Here is a 6,000-nt window from a genome sequence, read left to right as displayed (position 1 = left end):
CTAAGAATAAGTCCTGCTGACTACAGAATCCCCTCTTTTCACTAAACCACAGCCTCAGGTAATGATTCCAGTTAGAATCTCGGACTAGACCAGGCACTTCCAAACATTTTTTTTTTTTTACTGAAATTCGCATTAAGAAATCCACTGTAAATTGGGGTCAGTACCGTGTGTGTGTGTGTGTGCGTGTGCGTGTGCGTGTGTGTGTGTGTGTGTGTGTGTGTGATGTTATCCAGATCTAGTAGATTTTGATTGGGTAATGAGCGTTCAAATATCAAATATCAAGTTGGATATAAGAAATACCATGTTAAATTGCACTTTGATTTGTGAATTTCAGATAATGTCATATCAAGAGTTTGATAAGGTCTTTTCCTGAAATTTTATCAAACTTTCTTCTGTTCCTCAGAGAGAAGAATCTGGCTGTTGAAGAATGCCTTTGCATAGAGTGGCAAGACATAATTACCCTTATGAGTCTTCCTTACTCTCTTTAATTAATTTACTCTTTAAATGCCAGTGGAGACCCCTGAGTTGATTTCACAACCTAGGATTTGGTTGGAACCAACAGAGCAAACCCCACTGACCGGGACGTGTGAATCTTGTGCATTTAGTGTCTGTGGGTCACGTTCTGAGACATTAACTTTGTGATTTGCTTTTGTGGGCTCCTCCTTTTCCCTCCCTTCATCCCAGCTCTCTCTAAATCACCTCCAGAAAGGAGGAACAAGAAGCAAACGTCATCTTTCCACCTTCTGTTTTCACAAAATCACAATCCCCAAAGATATCTTCAAGGTCTTAGAGTTACAGAGAGTAAGAAAATGCAGAGAGAAATAGGAGTGCACGGGATGTAATCAGCCGGGCTTAGAAGAAACATAAAGCAAAGAATGTCACCAGACTAAGAAGATGCTCCCAAACTGGGGCAGAGGAGAGAGAGGGGGGGGAGAGGAAGAGAGAGAGAGAGAGAGAGAGAGAGAGAGAGAGAGAGAGAGAGAGAGAGAGAGAGAGAGAGAGAGAACACACAGGGAGCTACTGCGTCCTAAACCACAGCTTCCCAGCAGTGCCCTGGAGAGGGGCCAGCAAGTCAAGCACATGGGACCAAAGGCAGACCTGCGGAGACTCTCCTGTCTGTGTTGAGAGGAAGCAAGGCAGAGGGCAGTGGGGACCGAGTGAGCAGGACCGAAGGCTGACTGCCTCGGTGCTGAGCTGGAGTGGGACCTGGAGTGGGACCATTTGCCAATGGACAGCCAAAGACCAGCGGTCATGCTCAGGCATGGGTGGGTGTCCCCCACCTGGGCACCACATCACTAGGGCATCTACCTGAGATTGGGAGGGGACAGATGAAAGCCTCGGGAAGGATTTAAGTGTCTCTCCAACTGGATGAAAACAGAAATACACTGATTTTTGAAAGGTGAAGACTTACGTTTCTTTCACACTCAGTTAATGAACTGAATCCACATATGTGTCAATGTAAATTCACACAAATACATTTCTACTATAATGTTATCTATATATTTTAGCCTAAATATCCTAAATAGATTCCCCAAAAAACCTCTGGGCTTTGGGGAGGAGGACAGTAATAGGGCAACATATTTTAAAAAATAAGAACTTTTTCGGTATTGAAATAGCAATCAGGTAGTTTTTGTTTTGTTTTGAAGGAGAATAGAGAAAAATGATCTGTTTTGCTTCCCACTGAGGGAGATCATTTCTCTCCAAGCCTTCATAGGCGTGTCAAATCTTTAAAAACAGATCTTAAACAATGGCCCAAAGAAGATTTGGTGAGATGGTGAACTAGCTGGAAACCCTTTTATTTTTCATCACTACTTATTTTAGCTAGCTTCTTAATGGTTCCTCTAATGCAGCGGTCGCCAACCAGTGGTCCACGGGCCACTGGTGATCCGTGAGGTCCAAAACGTTGGCAACCGCTGCCCTAAGAGGCTGGGCGCGTGCTCACATGTGTGTATGTGTTCCCATGATTTCAGTAAGTGAAGGCTCCCTGGGTGATGTAACCCTCTACTAGCAGTTAAACCAGAGACAAGGGCATCATCTTCTCAGAGGAACAGAATGTGTCTCTGTCTCCCTGGGAGATTTCTCCCCGACCTGCCTGACGGATGAATTCTGTATATTAATATACTGGCTCGGAATTGTTTTCTCACTGAGGAGACTCACTTCTCCTTCCAGGCACCAGAATATAATTTAAACTAGTTCCTGTGAAGACCCAGAAGGTATACAAAGGTTTTTTCCTCTTGCATTTTACAAGGCAAAGGAAATACGAGACAGACGTAAGATGCATTTTATTGTCTCTGTTGTGCATGGGGCTGCATTCCGGAGGAAATGGGAGTCCAAAGTTTGGAATTCACAGAGTCTTGTCAGGGGTGAGCTCTACTGCAGACACTCCTGACTTTTCCTGGAGCTGAGTCAAAACAGCGAAGGGCTTGGCGTTTCCTAAAAGCAGGGCTCTAGGCCAGGCAGGCATTTCCTTCCCCACCCCCCGGCTTTACTGAGCCGTAATCAAAACTAAAATTGTATGTATTTAGAGTGCTTGTTCTAGCTCTGTGAAATACACGGTTGGTATTTTAATAGGGATTGCACTGAATCTATAGATTGCTTTGGGTAGTATGAATATTTTAATGATGTTGATTGTACCAATCCATGAACACGGTATGTTCTTCCATTTGTTTATATCTTCCTCTATCTCTTTTTTTCAACATCTTGAAGTGTTCCCGGTACAGGTCTTTTACCTCCTTGGTTAAGTTTATTCCTAAGTTTACTCCAAAGTATCTTGCTTTTTGTTGTTGTTGCATTGGTAAATGGGACTGATGTTTTAGTTTCTCTTTCTGGGGGCTCATTATTGGTATATAAAAATGCCATCGATTTCTGTGTGTGAATTTTGTATCCTGCTCCATTGCTGAATTCGTTCATTTAAAGTGCACTGGTTAGGGGCAACTTGATGTTTTGGTAAACTTATGCAGTGTGAGTCAATTGCCACAACCAAGCTAATGAACATACGCACCACCTCATGTAATTATCTTTTCTTTTGTTTTGTTTTTTTATGTGTGCCTATAGGGTGAGAATATTTCAGACCTCCCCTCTCTGCAAATATCACCTGCTTTTCCTTTAAGGACTTCCAGCCCTGGAAGCTGCCTTGTCACCAACACCCTCCTTCCCTTTGGAAACAGGATCCCTCTGGTTTCAGGTCCCTTCCTGAACTGAATCCATCTTTTCTTTGACATGTGAATATTTCATGTCTTCGGTGAGCATCAGGGTTCCTACTGGTCTTTTGCAGAAGGCACAGCTCTTACAAAATTTGAATCCCCATATTAATATTGTTGACCTAGGAAGTCAAAGATGCATCCGAGGGGAAAACAAATGTCCTTTTCTTGAACATATCTGCTGTAAATGTGGCCGGTGGTATTCAGTAACATCACAAAACAAATACATTGGTTTCCAATGAGGCAAAAGGGTGTTTCCCCATTAACCACCCCCCACAGGAAGAAAAGCAGACCCAATCAATTATTTTGGTTAAACCCAATATGTGAAAATCTGCTTTTTCACAAACTGTAGAAATACTTCCTACAGCTTGAACTGAGCAAACAGATACCCTCTATTCTAAGAATGAGTTCTGCTCCCTTTCTCTGCCATTCGGTCATCCTACCGGGCTTCCCAAAGCTGAAATATCTCAGAAGTCTCTTATTTCATTGGCATGTGGACTCTCAAAATATATTTGACATTTTCATTTCCATCTTCTATTTAAATTAGGTCAACATTGGTTGACTGCTTGTGGCAGCATTTTTATTAAGCTCACAAATAATAGATTTATATGATCCAAATCTAGTTGATGGAATTCTGATGTCTGTTAATTGGAAGATCCTGGATAAGTTACTTAGCCACCTGGAGCCTCAGTATCCTAGTCAGTAAAATGGGAATAAGAAGAAGTAAAAAGGATCTAACTCAGAGAATTGCTGGGATGAATCAAGGGGATATTTATAAGGATCTTAAAGGAGGGTTTCACCCTTCAGGAGAGATTCATGGGGAGGGGTGAGACACAAATGGCTAAGCAGATCCTTGTAAGGAGGGCCATTCTACAAGTACACAGAACAGAGTATTGGATAACAGAGAAGGAAGTCAAGGTCACTGGGGGGATCAGGAGAAGCTTCCTGCAGAGGACACTGCTAAGGCTTTGAAGGATGAGGTGGGTGGTGTTTGGGGGGAGGAAAATGGAGAAGGGTCTGGGTACAAAAGGCAGCAAGATGGCAAAATCCTGTCCCTGGATCAGAGTAGAGCCCTGGCCATAATAATGCAGGAATAAAGGGAAGCCTGATGAGAAGTCCATGTGACCTCAAAGCAGTGTGTTGGCATCTCTCCTTTTAAGTGATCATCACTTGGAGGTTTGTATGTTCCCCCAAACCTCTGAATATGTGTGCTGAGCCCATGCTGTCATTTAAAAAGCAGAATGAGTTGGGGGCTGAATGGCACCGTGTCATCCCAACAAGAAGAATAACATTTGAATCTAACTGTGTCATTCATGCTCTTATTGTAAAACAACTTGTTCTAACAACACCAACAGCAAAGGAGAGCTGAGAGGTCAGCTGACCAGACCCAGCGCTTCCTCCCTGACACTTTCGTTTCAACCTCTGATTCATGAAACCCTCTGAGTTTCTTTCTGTGGCATGCTCTGCTTCTCCACCAGCCTGACTCATTTCATCTGATTGGGTCCAATCTCCCCCTCCTTGCACGCCTCCTTCTGCTGCTGAATAAATAAATCATCCTGGGATGTGTCCAGGAGGAAGATTTTCATAGGAAAGTTCCATCTGCAGTCCGCCCCTCGTGTGTTCAGGCTGGGTTCTCAGGCGCCCAAGGAGGAAGAATTGGGGAAATATACAGGTGTCTTCCTCTGCCAAGTTGACAAATATGGTCATTAGCACAGGCGACTTGTGGCTATGCCCACAGAGAGAGAACACAGCTCCACACACACCTCCTCTGGGGTCTGCAGGAACCCGCCTCCCTCCCCTCCCAGCCCGAGGCCCAGTCTTCTCTCACTCCTCTAGTTAAGAAACTTCCTACTCATCTGAGTGTCAATACAGCTGGCGAGGCTGATGGGTCCATGGAATTTAGGGAAGAAAGACGCAAGCTGCATTCCCTTCTCAGGGATGTCATTCCTGGGATGGCTTCATTAAGATCTAGGTAACTACAAAATGGAGTCGTTGTTGTTGTGTTTTTTTTTGGGGGGGGGGCGTGGCGAGAGAGAGGGGCTTTGGCCCTAACTTCGGGCCCCATTGGATAGGCCAGCTACTCTGGGAGACCTTTACAGTTAAAGTAATTAATCTAACTGGGTTAAAAATAGAATCACCATTCCTTCTATTTAAAATTGAGTGTTTACTGTGGTTGCCTTTCTTGGGGGTGGGAGAATACACCTCTAAGGGACTAGGTGTCCAAGGGGTCATTCCCAGGATGTGTTCATCCAGAAATCTACTGGCCGGGGATGTGGAAAAACGTTACAGGCTTCTTCCCGCTTCTGGGATTCTCCGTGTTAAGGCCCGTGTTGCGTGTAAACCAAAATCCTGTGCGTGGAAAAGGAAGATTTAACAAGGAAAGAATTTCTGGGACACAGTGGCACGGATATACGTATGTAGCTGGCCACCGAGAGCTAATCTTGCCCTAGCAGTCGGAGGGACGGAGCCTCTCTAGGCCGGGGCAGGGGACATCGCTCGCTCACTCCGAGGGCAGAGGGGCGGCGGGCAGGCTTCACGGGAGCACGAAAGCGCCCAGAGCCTGACGTCATCGGCCATCAGCTGACTGTGCTCAGGGCCCGAGCTCGCCGCCTGCAGCCGCAGACGCAGAAGTGGCGGCCACCAAGGCTGGGCCACATTCAGCCGGGGCTCGGGTCTGCGGCGGCCGCACTAGCCCTGGGACTCGGCACCTGGGGCGCCGCTCTGCAGGCGCGGACGCAGACACCGGGCGCCCCCGGCGGCACCTCGGTCCCTCGGAGCATCCCAGGGGTTTTGCCCGCAT

Source organism: Myotis daubentonii, chromosome 17 (assembly GCF_963259705.1).
Source record: "Myotis daubentonii chromosome 17, mMyoDau2.1, whole genome shotgun sequence".
In the NCBI taxonomy this organism is placed as follows: domain Eukaryota; kingdom Metazoa; phylum Chordata; class Mammalia; order Chiroptera; family Vespertilionidae; genus Myotis; species Myotis daubentonii.
The sequence above is the reverse complement of the archived record's forward strand: the minus strand, read 5'-3'. Positions refer to the sequence as shown.